At 34.2% G+C, this 16,032-nt stretch overlaps 1 long non-coding RNA gene and 1 pseudogene across 3 annotated transcripts in view; one reads left to right on the top strand and one right to left on the bottom strand.

Moving 5' to 3' along the window:
* LOC110344475 (uncharacterized) overlaps positions 1 to 13,669 on the bottom strand; it is a 63,907-nt gene extending 50,238 nt beyond the window's left edge. For all 3 annotated transcript variants that reach the window (XR_015444092.1, XR_015444093.1, XR_015444094.1), the window contains exons 1-3: positions 13,495 to 13,669; positions 12,758 to 12,855; positions 2,017 to 2,097 (exon numbers count right to left, since the gene is read on the bottom strand). This is a non-coding gene — a long non-coding RNA (uncharacterized LOC110344475). The remainder of the gene's footprint in view (positions 1 to 2,016; positions 2,098 to 12,757; positions 12,856 to 13,494) is intronic.
* On the top strand, positions 8,251 to 8,665 carry LOC110344471 (small ribosomal subunit protein eS26 pseudogene; annotated as a pseudogene).
* Positions 13,670 to 16,032: the final 2,363 nt, after the last annotated feature.

The raw sequence follows: 16,032 nt of genomic DNA, 5'->3' as shown, positions 1-16,032 counted from the left end.
TTCTCTGAGAATTGCAACTCTTTATAAACATTTTATACAGACTTTAAGATGTAACATCTTACACAAGAAGGTTATAATTTCACATTTTTCCCACAAATATTGTTAAGATAAAACTGAGATGATTTTAACCCTGATCCTTGTTGTCATTTTTTCTGATATCATGACAATAGAGGATCATTAATAGTAGAAAAACTCTAGCTTGCATTTGACATTTAATCTTACTAAACAATAAAAAGATCATTCTTTGTGATAATTTTTCTTATGGCCTCCAATTTAATGACTTCCATGACTAATTAGAGGTCAACTTCTTATAAATGATTCACAACTAAATTAAATTATTTCTCCACATAAATTAATTTATACATTTTTCTTATTCTTTTCTAACTCTGTTTTAATTCTGGCTTCATATACAACTTCTTACTTGTACTATACTATACTGAAAAACAAAAGATCATCCAAAAGAGCAATGATACAGTGTCATGTGATTTGTGTTTTCCTTTATTAATTACAAATAAGGTGTTAACAGTGTAAAGTCCTCCCATTATATATATATATATATATATATATATATATATATCCTTCCACAGAACAGTGATTAGCAGTGCGTAATTTAACAAAACTATATTATTTACATTAATAATATAAATGTACATCTGAACACATGAATAAATTATAATTTGCTTCTTTTTTTACCAACAGTATATCTTGGAGATATCGTCTGTAATTATTAAAGATATACCTGACTGTGTATATAATACTGTATATATAGTAATTAGAGTATAAGCATATATTCTACTAAAAATAGTTGCATTTTATGTATTATATATATTAGATAAGCACTGTCAAAAACAGTCATAGAAAGGCAATTATTATGGAAAAGGGTTGGAAAATTTAAAATATTATTTAAAAATACAAAATTAATTTCTAAAACCAGAATCATTTCCTATTCCTTCCCAAATCTGATATCAATGGATAAAAGTGATAGAGTATTTAATTTCTACTAATCATATAGTATTTTATACTGTCAATGTTATATATCATACATGCATTTTAGCAAGATCATTTGTTAAAGAGTATATTTCATAATTGACTATCAAAAATACTATATATTGGGCTGGGGATTTAGCTCAGTGTGCCTGCCTCACAAGCACATGGTCCTGAGTTCGATCTCCAGTACCAAACCCCCCCACACACATATTAGGTACATATATGCATAAATTATGGTTACTTTCACTTATGTTCTATTTCTTGTTACTGAATTGGTTCTGATATACACTCTATTTATGTAAATCATTTTATCAGTAAAACATGCTTTCCAAAGCAGGATATTATTTCATATTGTATAAATATAGTACTGTAGACATAAAATATTTTTTATAAGTAACACAAAAGAGTCACTTCAATTTTTAAGCAAGAGTTTTCTCTTAAGTTCTCATCCTCTCCAACATTAGCATCAGATAAACAATTATAACAACTAGTAATTCTGTTTTTCACGTGAATGTATTTAAATTTTTAATGCATATATAAACTGAACCCACAGCCGCCCCATATTATGCTCAACCACTAGGCTAAATCCTGATTCCCCTACCCTCTTTTTTTTTTTTTTATACCGGGATCAAACTCAGGACCTTGTGCTTGAAAGGCAGGCGGCGGCGCCACTGAGCTAAATCCCCGGCCCAGGGTCTCACTAAATTGCCCAGGCTTGCATAGACCTGCGACTCTCTTGCCTCATCATCTCCAGTAGCTGGGATTAGAGGAGTGTGGCACTACACCTGTCCAGCTATTGAAAATTTAAAATTTGCTGGGCATGGTGGCCCAGACCTGTAATCCCAGCACTCGGGGAGGCTGAGGCAGGAGGATCATCTCCAGTTCGAGGCCAGTCCGAACTACAATAGCGAGACCTTGTCTCAAAAAATGTCTAAAAATCTTTTATTAGTTAGATATATATTTGGAATCTATATCAAATATAAGTTAGCATGCAAAATCAGAACCCTCCGAAAAGTAAAGACAAATTACCTTTCCGGGTTATTTCAAAATGGCTGCATCCCTACAGAATTCACCAAAAACTGTTAATAATAGAGCAGGATGTTTTCAACGCTGAAAGGCAAAATGAAAAAAATAAACTATAAACACAATTCAATATAAAGTACAAATTTGTTTCCAAACTAAGAATAAATTAAGAATTACCTAGAATAGACAAACTCGAGAAGGTTCGTTACTGGGTTGCAGTTAATTTCTATTGCTCCGGAAAGTTCTACCATAGGAACGGAAATAATACCTGATGGGAACAGAGAATTTCGGGAATGCTAGAAGAGCGCTGGCCTGGAGGTCAAAATGGTGCCACCTACTGGTAGCAATGGATAATGGCAATTGGTTGGCACTTCAGCCTAGGAAATGAAATATCACAACCATATTCTGTTGACCACAGGGAAGTCCCTAGACTTGGCAGAATGCATACAAGTGCCATAACCTTCCTCTCTTGATGTAAGTTGTATGTGTAGACATGATTTTAAACTGCCACATAAAAAAGAGAAGTTAAATTGACTAATAAAAAATGCAGTAAACACAAAAAAAGACACAAAGGAGAAACAGAGCCATATAAAAAGGGTCTCAAAATAGAAACCAAATGGCAAGTTGGCCAAATGTTTAAAACTATATTAATAATACTATTGTAAAAAGAGACAGGACAGTCACAGTTACATCAAAATTTTGGCAGATAACAGATATGTTCATTATTTTGACTGTGTTGATAATTACATGAATATATACATATTAAAAATTGTTCCCAGCTCTCTGGGAGATTGAAGCAGGAAGATCACAAGTTCATGACCAGCCTGGACAACTTAGCTATTTAGCAAGACCCTGACTCAAAAATAAACTTTAAAAGAGCTGGAGACCTAGTTCAGTGTGAAGGGCCCTGGGTTCAATCCTCAGTACCAAAAAAAAGTACCCTATTGAACATTTTAAAGTTGCACACTGCCGGAATCTTTCTCCTGGAATGGTGCCTCATCCTCTTCTTGTTCTTCCTCACTACCCACATCTTCCATGAGCATCGGTCTCAGTTTAGAAGCTGTTTTAGATGCTGGATCTTGTAAAGACTGAGAGCCAGTTTGAACTGTTCTTTCTTTGCCTACATCAGCAGTCAAAAACCCGAAAAGGAAAAAACTCACTTTAAGATTTTGGAAAGGAAGAAACTTGGGCCGTGGTCATTATAGAGTTTAGACTGAGATGCTTAACAAGTAATACATATTTCCTGCCAAAGATCGGGGAAAATAAACTGGTTGCTCCCAAGGGTACAGCATTGTCCTCTTCTCTGTGGATGAAGCTGAGTCTATGTGAAAATGGAGGGTTGGTTTATTGTTTGAATATTGGGACATTAAGCAGTCTATCGCTTAGTTTTCTGTCTCACCTCATTTTCCCTTTGTCTTACATAAACTCATACATGATTCTGTTTGAATATCAAATCTGTAACCTACACTTTTGTTCAAAGCCTGATTCACGAAACTCACAGTAGTGCTAACTGTAATAACCACTATTGGGGAAAATCCCGAATACCTGCCTGTTGCCATGCCAACGGAGTGGCCGATGGGGGACATCTGTGGGAGCACGCGCCGTGTGGCTGGCAGGACGCCACTGCTGTGAAGGCACTTTGTACATGGGTGAGGGGGGTTTTCTAGATTATGGAGGGGGGGTTAAAACTGGGACTTTTTTTTCTTTTTTGGTTGTTCCTTTTTTGATGGGGTGTGGAGGTATAGTACTCAGCTTTGCCCTAAAATAACATGTATAAAAACCTCTGGAGTATTGTGTGGGTGTGCGTATGAGTGTGTTTGTATACGTCTGACAATTAAACCTTTGTCTTCTGGAAATTAGTGAATTCTTTTCTTCTTTTCCTCCAGAAGTATTTGTTACAAGATTTGTAAATAAGAGCTCTACTTAGTTTGTTTACCATGAACGTGTAGCAACAAACCTTCTACACCTAATTCCTGCAAGGCTTAGGAGGGACTAAAACTTGCCAGGTTAAACAGCAGCCAAGTTCTCAGTAATTGTTTGCCTTGATTTGTGTTTTAGACTTTTCATTTTGCCAGCTCGAAAACTCCCAGTCCTCCTTGATTTTAGTCCTTAATCTTTTATGTTCTGAGCAGGAAGGGTAAAAGGAACCTGCTTAATCGTATGAATTAGTCCGTAGCCGAGACCGGGCATCCCTTTCCTTATATTACAATGTCGCTGGATACATGATCAGACACCAGAGGGTTGGGCATTCTTGCATTACCTTGACAGTGTTGGAATCTGCAGCATGATACTAAGGAAGTTAAAGTTTGAATGTAACCACTTTATTTAAAAGGTTTTTCTTTAATTTAAATGAAATAGGGTTGAAGTGAACATGATTTTGTTGACCATGTTTGTGAATTATAGATGCAATATATATTGGTAGAAACGTGTGATGGTCTTTTGTGATACTTAATTTTTACATATCCATCTCTGTATGTATCTGCATAGACAAAGAAAAACCAAACTCCTGCATTACTTTTGTTGAAGGTTTCCAGGACTGCGTGTCTGCTCCTGAACTTTGTTTTAAGTATGTGTATCCTTTGCTTGTACTTTGTATTAAAAAATAAGAAAGAGAACCCCTTATTGTTGAGCATGTTGGCATTGTCCCCTTTATTTTTCTCTTTGGGGACATTTGAAGCAAGTTATTCTTTTTCTGTATCTTTTTTTTTCTTTTGTAAACATTTTTCTGTTTTGTTTAAAAATGGCTTTATAAAAGGGCTTTTATAACCCTCCCCCCCCCAAAAAGTTGCACAGTTTATTTTGTGTCAATTATACATCAATAAATCTTTTTTCAAATGTGTGGGATTGGGCCAGGAGTTAGCTCAGTGGCGCCACCGCCTGTCTGGCAAGCGCAAGGTCCTAAATTCGATCCCCAGTACACACACACACACACACAGTGTAGGATGAACCTCTCAATTGGCATATAAAGAAATTTTTCCATGTTAAATGCAAAAAAAAAAGGCTGGAAAATTAGGATCTGCATATTCATCACAAGAATTTTACAGGATAATGTAAAATGAAGTAACTAAAGAAAAACAAATAACAAAATTAAATTCAAATAGAAAATGTTTCCCATCAACAAAATTTTAATGATTTTTTTAAATAAAAAGTTTTCCCCTTTGAGAATATAAGTAGTATTGATAAATATCTAGGTAGAATGACAGAGAAAAGTAAAAGCCACATATTATTCAAATCAAGAATGAAAAAGGAGTCATCCCTGTATACTCTATAGAAATAGATATTAAAGTATAAACAGTTGCAACCCTTAAATCTGAAATTAGATGAAGTGAAAAATTCAAAGGAAATCACAGCTTAAAGCAACATGAATAGAAAAAATATGAGAAAAGGAAAAACATGGAAACAAAGTCTTTGTAAATAGGGAAGGATGGAGGGGGTGAAGGGAGGGCAGGGGAATGGGGAAAAATAAGAATCAAGAGACATCATGTAAAGGTACAAGATCCCAATGATGAATGTAACCATACTGTATACCTATAATGTACCAATAAACTAAATGGAAAAAGATTAGAAAAAAATCAAGTGTAATTTTAGATACTACAAATAATTAAAAATAATATTAGTTTAAAATACACCCTTTACAAAAAAAACTCCATCAAATTTTTTCAAATTATTTTCTTTTTTTTTTTATTCGATTTCACTTTATTTTGTTCCCTTTCCAGTCTGTTTTGGAGTAGAAAAAAAATATCACCGAGAGGAAGCAGCCAGGGCAGGTGGAGCTGGACTGCAGGGGCAAGAATGGAGCGAGAGGGGGCAGGGGCCAGGCTGTGCACCTGGCTTGGGAGGGAAGGAGAACAGGCAAAGGGCAAGCAGAGGGAGGGAACAGCCCCGGATAGAGGCCTTCACAGTCTTTAAGAGTGGGTGAAGGAGGAGGAGGACAGGTTTTTGGGGGTAAAAGTCAGAACGGGGTGAGGGTGCCAGGGCAGGTGTTATTAAAGCTGTGGGCAGAGGAAGTGCCTAGGCCAGCGCCAGGGGGGCTGCTACCCCAGCCTCTTGGGCACTCCCGGCAAGGGAAAGGGGAACTATGCTGGCCAAAGATAAGTTTAATAAAAGATGTGGAAGACTTGTAGAAAGAAATCTATGGAAAAGTCTTGAAAGGTTTCAATGAATACATAAACTACTAGAATGCTCTGCAATTTTTAATTAGAAGGTTGAATATATTTGAATTGTTACATTCTCCTCACACTGAATCACAGAGTCAATATGATTTGATTCAAATCTTGTCATTTTTTATGATGTTAAAATTCTCCTACATATTAGTTATATGTGTGTTTGTATTTACTTTGTGAAAATTAATAAATCTTGTGTTTTACATGCTTTATTGTGTGCTTGGTATACTTTGATGACTTCTATTTACTAAAGCAAAATGTTTCAATTGTCATTTTTCTTTCTTTTAGAACTACTAATATTTTCTCTTAAATCAAAACTTGAATAAGAGACAATTCAGGCTTAAAAGATTTACAAGAGAAACAAATTCACAGCTTATGTTTAAGGAAGTAATCACAGCTTAACTAGATTCCAATACTAAGAGTATTATGATGTATAGTGAAAGAGGGAAAAGAAGAGGAAGGAGAACTAGGAGAGCATTAGGAGGAAAAGTATGGAGAAGGGAAATTGGAAGAGGATAGATAAAAATAAGATTTAACAATACTGTGTCAAGAAAAAATATGACATATTACAGTTCATTGAAACCAATTAATACTAAGAAATTAAATGCTGAAGAAAATAAAGCAAGTTTCTAAATGATTTATTTTAATATATGGAAAGGCTCAGAGTAGGAAAGGGCAAGACTTATATTTCATCTAGGGTTATATTAATCAACTGAAAAGCTAGAGATGCAGAATTAATTAACATGGAAATTCCTTCCAATTACAAAGTTAGTTAGTTACGATAGAAAAGCACCAAATCTATGGGTCAGAAATTTACTTCTTGTTTGTCATATCTTCATACCCCTCCTCCAACCTTAGGCAAATTAACAGAACTTTCACAACTTCAGTCACTTCATGTTTAATACTTTGATATTTGCTTATCCACCAAGCAGCACTGCTTTGAGAGTCAGATTTGACAATTGGAAGAATGACAGTCTATAAATTATTCTTCAAACCCATAAGTTATTACTAAAAATTCACTTATATTACAGACCATGTAGAGGATTTTGCACAATCGCTAACTGTGCTGCAAGTCTGCACTTTCTGTAAAATGCTATTTACTGTGTAAATATCAATCACAGAGTTCAATTAAAAAAGATACAAGTAGTAGCCATTTGAATTTTAACTGGAGACTGAAGAGCCACAAAACATCAAATTTTCAGTATGCTTACATTTACTCAAAATATAGCTGTTATAATTAGAAAAATCATCATTAGTATATAAGTTTATTATTTAGATGAGTTTTCCAAAAACTTTCCTCAAAACAGTGAAGAACTGTATCATAGAAAGCCCGCATGTATCCAGCATACTTAATACTCTCAAAAAATATCAAATAATAATTGTTTAAGTTATTCAAAGGAAATCATTATTATAGTCATTTAGATTATTATTATGGTCTCATGGAAAGACTTAGTAGTAGTAAGCAAATGGCTTTTGCTGTATATTCCTCAAGACCTGCATTTTCTTCTGAAAATAAGAACAATATCACTTCTACCTACTTTACAAGCCTCCATATCAATATGGTAAAAAATGTGATGTACTAATATTACCCTAAATAGAAAAATGTTAGTATCAGGGAGAAGTAACATTATATATATTTTAATAAAAATAGGTATCCTTCTATTATTCTATTATTTCTGCAGCTCATTAATAGAAGTTTTAAGGCCCAAGCTGTATTTGACATAAACTTAAGTAAATGGTGAAGGAATGCTGAATATGATTGCTTTGGAAAACCAGAATGGGTTGGCAGACATCAGAGACTTAGAGGGTAGAGCTATAATATTTGAAGAAATTAGAGCCTGGGATTTAGCTCAGTGGTTCCGCCACCTGCCTTGCAAGCACAAGGTCACAAGTTCGATCCCCGGTACCAAAAAAAAAAAAAAAGAAAAAGAAAAAAGAAATTATAAATACATAAGAGAACTAACCATGTGAGCAAAGAAATAGGAAAAAAACTAATGGGTAATATGTGGTGTTTTAAGGTAATCATAGAAAAGCAAATAACAATGTTTCGTTAAAAAGAACTATTAAGCTCTTTCGGGCCCTCCCTTCCAAGATGACCAAAAAAAGAAGCAACAACAACGGTCGTGCTAAAAAGGGCCACGGCCACGTACAGCCTATTCGTTGCATGAACTGAGCCCGGTGTGTGCCCAAGGATAAGGCCATTAAGAAGTTCGTCATTCGAAACATAGTAGAGGCCACCGCCAAGCTCTATGTGAAGTAGCATTACTGTGTGAGTTGTGCCATTCACAGCAAGGTGGTCAGGAATCGATCTCGTGAAGCCCGGAAGGACCGAACACCTCCGCCCCGATTTAGACCTGCTGGTGCTGCCCCACGACCCCCATCAAAGCCCATGTAAGGACCTGAGTTTTAATGGACTGAAGAAAAGTCTTCTCCGGGCAGAGGGAATAAACTAATAAAATGGATGTTATACTTTAAAAAAAAAAAAAAAAGAACTATTAAACCCAGTAATCAGTCACTATAGCATCTAATCAAGGAGATGAAAATGAGTGCCTTTAGCAGCTGATTGAGAAAAACGAAAATTAGGAGACAAATTTTTTCAGGTTGATAAGAGATGAATTTTTTTTCTTGCCTTGGTTTTCTTCAAATCAAAGCTACGAACTTTGGCAGACTTCCAAATAAATGCCTGTTGAGTTCAAATTATGAACATTCTATGTCAGTTAATAGCTTATTATTTTTGCTAACTTTTAAAAATGCATATTTGGTGAATAGAGATTTTGAAAGACAAGCAAATAAATCTATGCCATTATATCTTGGAGTAAATCTGGAATATATGTATTATATATACATATAAATATACATATATATATGCTAAATTACTTTAGACATGATTGAAATTCTGTAAGTTTAAAGGTATAATGTTGACATAGATTTGTTGCTCTTTATCTGTTTTCTCATTTGTGCTTCTTGGAATCAACTCTCAAAAAAAAAAGATGACCAAGTCCTTGTTTCAAAATCTGCTTTTGAGGAATGCAAGGAGCTGAACGGTCATTCTTCATGCTTCAAACATCCTCAATCACCAAGAAGCAATTAATCATTTCCTTCCAATTTCACAGAGACAAGTAGTGTTATCACCATATCACAAATGCTACAAGTATACACAAACCTGCTTACATTTTGGGGGGGGTGGGTTTGGTACCGGGGATCGAACTCGGGACCTTGCACTTGTGAGGCAGGCGGCGGCATCACTGAGCTAAATCCCTGGTCCCACGTGCTTATTTTTTGAACCATGTACTCTATCTTTTTTCTATTAAAAAGGATGAATTCTCCACCTAACACTGATTCCACCATTTAACCAGCTGAATTTATTCTTTATCATTTACTTGAGGACTTTGTTCTCACAATTATTTTCTACCATTTCTGCACCATTGTTTGTAATTGTGTATTTATCATTTGTATTGAAACACCTGAGATACTGTATTTTTCATCTAGGGGAAGAAATTTTTTCTCTTTAGCTAAGTGCCTTGCCCCATTGCTTCCTTCCTCCAGAGTATTTCTGTGTTTCTTTACATCATCACTTCTATTCACTGTAGAACAACTTCCTGTCAAACTTGGATTCTCAATATGCTACTAAAATTGCTTTTATTAAAGTTACCTAAGGACTTATACATTACTAAAATCAATGGGAAATCTTAAGTCTTCAAACTTTTCAAACTTTCACTAGAATCTAACATATTTACTCTAAATAATAATTTAATAATTTTTTTCTTCATAGAACTTTCCTGTATTTGATATTTCATTGGTACTTGTATTTATTTGTTTTCTGTTCTCCCACTAGAAGGTAAGCTCCCTGAGGGCGAAACTATGTATTTTTAAATTTACCATTTAATCCCTAGTGCATAGGACAGAGTCTGGTGCCATTTTGCAAAACAAATGACTATTTTAGATCTCTGTGTAAATACAAGCCTTGCTATGTGTAAAACAATGATTTTGTTGAAAATCAGGTTACAATAACACTGTTCCAAGCATTCACAGAAGACAGAGCCTTCTAAAAACTGTTTTATATATTATGTAAATGATAAATATGCACTAAAAATTGATGAATGAATGCTTTTTTCATTCATCGCATTGATCTTTACTGACCAAATTACTAAAGAAAATATTTTTAAGTGTATTCTTTGACAAAAGCTGAGACTAGGGATAAAGAAGTGGGAGTTTTCTTTTCTGCTGGCTCTGTGAATATAAATTTCCTGTGAACATGAAGAGTTACCAGCTATTATTTAGAAAGCAGGCTTAAATCAAGCCAGTGTCCTAGATAATTTATGAAAGTTATAATAAGAAAATGCAATATAGCATGGGATATTTCTTTGTGTGTAGTGATAGGTTGTCAGAAACTCTTCTGGCTTGCTACTTTGAACTATCTGCATGGATGAACAGTAGAGGCTTCCTGATAAGTATCCAAAATAAGAAACAAACAAAGAAACAAAAACATAAAATCAGGTGTCATCATTGTCAAATGTTTTGGGAGTAAAAAGGAGGCATGCCACCTGAAGGGAGAGAAGAGTCATTAGTTAATTTTCACAGTGTAAATTTCCTCCTAAGGACAGGTTTAAGAGTAAGAGGGGAGACATTGGGTGGCATATGTCATGAAGCTTAGTGTGAATGATTGAAATGGTGCAATAGTTAAACAGTGCTGGAAACCATATCTGGTCGTATCCATTGTCACATAAAAGTAGCAAGCTTTTAAGCTATCTCCCAAATTTTCATAATATTCTCTGAAGAGCAACTAGAGAATGAAAATATCTCCAAATATGAATTATAACTCTTATAGAAAAATTTAGCCATAAAGTCTGACCATGAAAGATAAGTCATGAAATTTACTAAAGAAAAATATAGTCAAAGGGACAAAAATCTAGTTAATAAATATTATAATTTAATTAATAAACATATATGAATGTGTTTATATACATATATATTTCTTTTGTATCATTCAATTGTCCATTATTAATTGATTAATACAAATGAGACAGCTCATTTTTTTCTTCTTTAGCAAAAGCATACAGTAGGGTATGGCAACCCTAAAGTAAGGGCTGAACACTGTTTATTAGTCAGTAGATAAGCATGAAATTGAATATCAATTTCCTATGCTTTTATAAAGTCTGATTTCTCCCATCTTAATGTGTTTATGAAATTTTGTAAACACTTGAATTTGCCATGCTGTCTCTTCTTATTTTTCATATATGTGAGTTTTCATTGTCCAGAACAATGTTCTACTCACTTTTCAAGTTCAGTGTCTATATTACTTTATTATAGAAAGCCTCCCATATCCCTTTCAGATCAATTTCAGTATCTTTGGTAGGTGTTGCCAGAACATCCATACTTCCTCTATGCAAAATCATCAAATGTTGATTTTAAAAATTGTTTCTCTTCTGCCATTTTACCTTTTCCCTGTTCATGAAACATTTGAACTTATCTTACTAGTATATCCTCTGCCCCTTCAAGAATATCTGACACACCATGGCTTAATTTTTTAATTAAAAGTAGTAAATTTATGATATAGGAGAATATATGGAAAGCATTAGTTACTCAAGAAGTATTTGTATATGCTTTGTTATCTTTTGAAGAACTCTCATCTGCTTTATTCATAATTTCACTTGTGAAGTGATAAATAAAAGGCTTTATTTTATTTCAATGCCCAGAAATTTTCATTTGTAAGTACTCAGCATGGATCAAAATGGAAGATGCCATATGAAATTAGATTTTATATAGAAAAGTCTCCATAGATTCAGAGATGATGCTAACCAAGTTCTGTTTCTTACAATAAGAAATATAAAAAAGCTTCCTGGAGGAATACCATTTAAATTCATACTCATTAGAATGGTATAAGACATCTTTATTTTGGCTCATAAAAAGATATCAGGATTTGTTTTTGCGAAGAAGTTTGCAGAATCCGGCCCAGTGGCATAAGTTATTTTTACCTGCATTTATTCTAGTGTATGAATGTTGCTCTGAGATATGTCTGGGGAGCTGAGATGCATAACTGAACTTCTAATAGGGTTGAAGTCTTACTTGAGTTGCCAGAAGCTGGACCATTGCCAGCTCCTTATTTAGTATGGAATGAGTGCTTAATCAAGCAGCATTCTACCTTTACTACCTCATACCTTCTGCAAATTATACTTTAAGTGATATATTTCATTTTTCAAAATTCTTATGAACCTTTCAACCTGAAGTTATGGTGTGTGCCATTTTATGGTGTTGAATCTCAAGCAGTTGAGATTTACATTTTAAAACCCTTTGATAGCCAATTACTTAGAAAAGTATAAAAAGATTAGTAACTTTTTAAAGAGGGGTATCTTAAAGTAAAAATAGGACACCGATTCTTAACTGGTTATCAAATTTTAATTTTAAATAGCAAGTAAGTTATACATATTTATGGACAGATGTTTGACAGCTTTAATTTTTAAATTATTATACCACATAAAATATAATTTTTATCAATTGAAACTGATACAACTTATTGTATAATTATAGTGTTTTACCTTGATTATGCAATTGGTTCACCCAATGGATATTTCTAAAGTACCTACCACGTTACAGAAACTTCTTAATAGTAGCACTTATGGATTTCAGTCTTAAATTCACTTTCTCCTCTGAAATTTCAATTAATTCTTTCTGATAAAAGACTCTAGAAATAAAATGAATTTTTAATTATAAATTAAGCATGTTATGATTCCCGAGTCTTTGGTACAGAGTACATATTCATTATAGTTTGAAATGTCCTTCAGAAACTTATAGTCAGCTGTATAATGATACAGTTAAATAACAAAAGTAAAATATAAAATAATTTGGGACATATACTAGATGTGCTTCATTGCTTGGCTTCATATGTATAATTTTACTACTTGAAATTATATTTATATAAATTGATACAATACTCCCAATACTAGAATAAAACAAAACTCTGTGGCCTCCTAATAAACAATAGGCCTAAACTGTTATTTCAAAATAAATTACAGTTGAAACCTAATCAGAAAAGAACAGGTGTTCATATTAATAGACTAACAAAAATAAAGTCAATTAATTAAAATCACAAAATGATTGAATTTGTCACTGATTCAATATCATTTTTGCAAGTCTTTAAAGAATTGCTTTCATATTGTTTATTGTCAAATCCACTGAAATATCATGTTTCCTAATTTTTATATCATTGAGAGTACTCTAATAACTTTAAAATTTCATTTTCTGATTGTGACATGATTCCAAAATCACAGCATTTTCCCAAACTCACTGATTTGATTATGGGCTGTAAGACCGCTGTCCTTACCAAACACTCTGAGGAGCTGACTGTAGTGAAGCACACCCAGGGATCCCAGCGGTTGCCTCCAGAATGTAAGACCAAGGGCCTTACCAAACGCTCCGAGGAGCACCCGGGAAGGAACACACCGACAAGTTGGAAAGTAAAACAGACCTTAGTCTGGCCAGACGGCACTCCCAAAGCAAAGTAGCTTAGAGAGGCAATCAGTCCAGAGTCCAAGGCTCTTTTTATAGTGGGTTGCAAGGAAGTTAACAGGCGAAATTTACAGAAGAGGGAACAAAGGTTAGTGGTCTTACATTTGTATGTTAATTAGCCTGAGGTGTACTGATGGTCAGCAGATGTTTTGTAGATTGTTCTATAGATATCGGTGTCTGGGAACATCAGTTTTCAACAAAGAGTTGAATAATTATGGCTGATACAGATCTTATCTAGTGTCCCGGAACTAACAAGCATCTTTATCTATTTACTCACATTCAATCACAGTTGGGGCTAAGGGAGTTTTATGATTACAGAGTTATGCAGTCCCACAGGGCATTCTAAAGTGCATACTTATATATGCTATTATAAAAATAGAGATACTTTTCCTAGTCCTTATTTGTTTCTTTTTGTTTTCATCTTTGGAGGGTTTTAGTAATGAAATGTATCTGGGACCTAGGAAAGCAAACAGCTTACTTTTTTTTTTTGGTACTGGGGATCGAACTCAGGACTTTGCGCTTGCAAGGCAGGCACTGGAACCACTGAGCTAAATCCCCAGTCCCTAAACAAACAGCTTACTTTTATAAAGCAGCCTGAATTCTCCTCCTTCCACCCCCACTCTCAGTGTTCATTGATTAGATTAAAGATAACCTATTATATGAATAGTTTCCTTGTTGAATTTCCATGTAATCTTCATTTTCATTAACAGTGACTGTTCATCTTTGTAATGATCATATTGCCAGAACCTGTGGGATTTATGACAGCAGGGACTTGAAGAGCTCACTATTTTTATCATTGGCTATAATGACAAACAGCAAACTATTCTATTTGTGTTAATCCCTTATTAGCTCTATTTCCTCAGATAACTGCAAAAACTATCTTTATGTTGATTATTAAATTTTATTCCTTAAAGTGCAAGAGCATAAAATAGGACAAAATAATTCCATTAGATCTTATAAGAGGTCAAGTGATACATTTCTTAATTATTAGCTTATTTTATTTTAGATAGCTTGGGTAAAGAAGAATATCCAAAGCAAAACAACTCAGATAGGTGTTTATTAGGGGTCTCAAAGTTATGTTACTAAACTTAGGGAATGGAAAATAAATTGAAATTTACATTTCAAAGTATTTTAATTATCCTGGAATTATCCAAATGCATGTATAATCTTTGAGGCTATGACAAAAAATGCCCTCAATAGCAAGTCCAACTAAAAACAAACATAAGCAGAGTTTCACATTTTATTTTTTTAATGTGTCTCTTATTATCTCTTTGTGCTGTTACAAGGTAAAGGAAAATATTTTCAAATCCATGCAGTGAAGCAATATTTCAAGAAAGATGGAGCTAAACCACTTTTGTGATATGAGCTGGGAGAGTGGTGAGAGAAATGCCCTGTTGTAGGGAACAGGGGAAGGGGACGTTACCAGAACCTCTGCAGTAAGTCCTAGTCTCCTGTGAGCCATGGCAGTACACGGCGAATTACAGGAAAGGTAGAAAAATGAGACTTTGAGAAGAAGCTGGGCTTTAAATCTGATCAATGCTGCTCTGGGCAGCAAAGACAAAAACCGCTAGCTTACAGCACCTTTTATTCAGTACATTGGGAGAAACAAAAGTAACAAATGAATACGTAGATTTCAGTATTTCACATTGGGATAAACAAGGTGTAACAAAAGACTTGGGGGAGGTGGAAATCTAAGAACAATGAGGAACCATGCAGATGAAGATTTGATTCCTCCCAGGGTGTCTCCCACAGGTGTGGTCTTCCTGGGATCACTAAAGTCTCAGTTGTGACCCTAGGCCAAAATGGAATTATGTCTCCCTATGGCACAGCTGGCTTGTAGGCAGAAGGATTAGGCCTAATCAAAGGATTTTTCACTAGAATTATGCAGCATTGCTCCCAACACTCTGTCTGCTTATAGAACAATTTTATTTCTAGTAATAGTAGAAATGTTTCTGTTTCCTGAATTTCTGTGAATTGGTTTTTATATTTTATTCAAATATTTGTTATAATTTTCCAATGGAGCAAGCAAACAAGGGTTGAAGTATTTTTAGAGAAATAGTTTTAATAACTGATTTAATTTATTTAATAATTCTAGAACTATTTAGCCAGCGTCTTTTTTTGTGATTTGAAAATTTCATCCAAATTCCTTAGATCATTACCAGAGTTACTCAAAATATCACTTCCTTATCTTTTTTTTGATATGAAAGGATATTGGCATGTGTAATATTTATAGACAGTATGTCTTATGTCTTCAGATTAGCTCTCTGAGTTAGTCAATCAATTTTTAGTTTCTTGATTATTTTCTTCTCCTGGAAATCTATTTGCATCTGTTTTATGGATTCCATTTGTTTCC

This window comes from Heterocephalus glaber, unplaced genomic scaffold (assembly GCF_053883595.1).
Source record: "Heterocephalus glaber isolate CG9 unplaced genomic scaffold, H.glaber_assembly_v1.0 deba00001594, whole genome shotgun sequence".
NCBI lineage: Eukaryota > Metazoa > Chordata > Mammalia > Rodentia > Bathyergidae > Heterocephalus > Heterocephalus glaber.
Note: the sequence above shows the minus strand (reverse complement) of the source record. Positions and strands in the feature narration are given on the sequence as shown.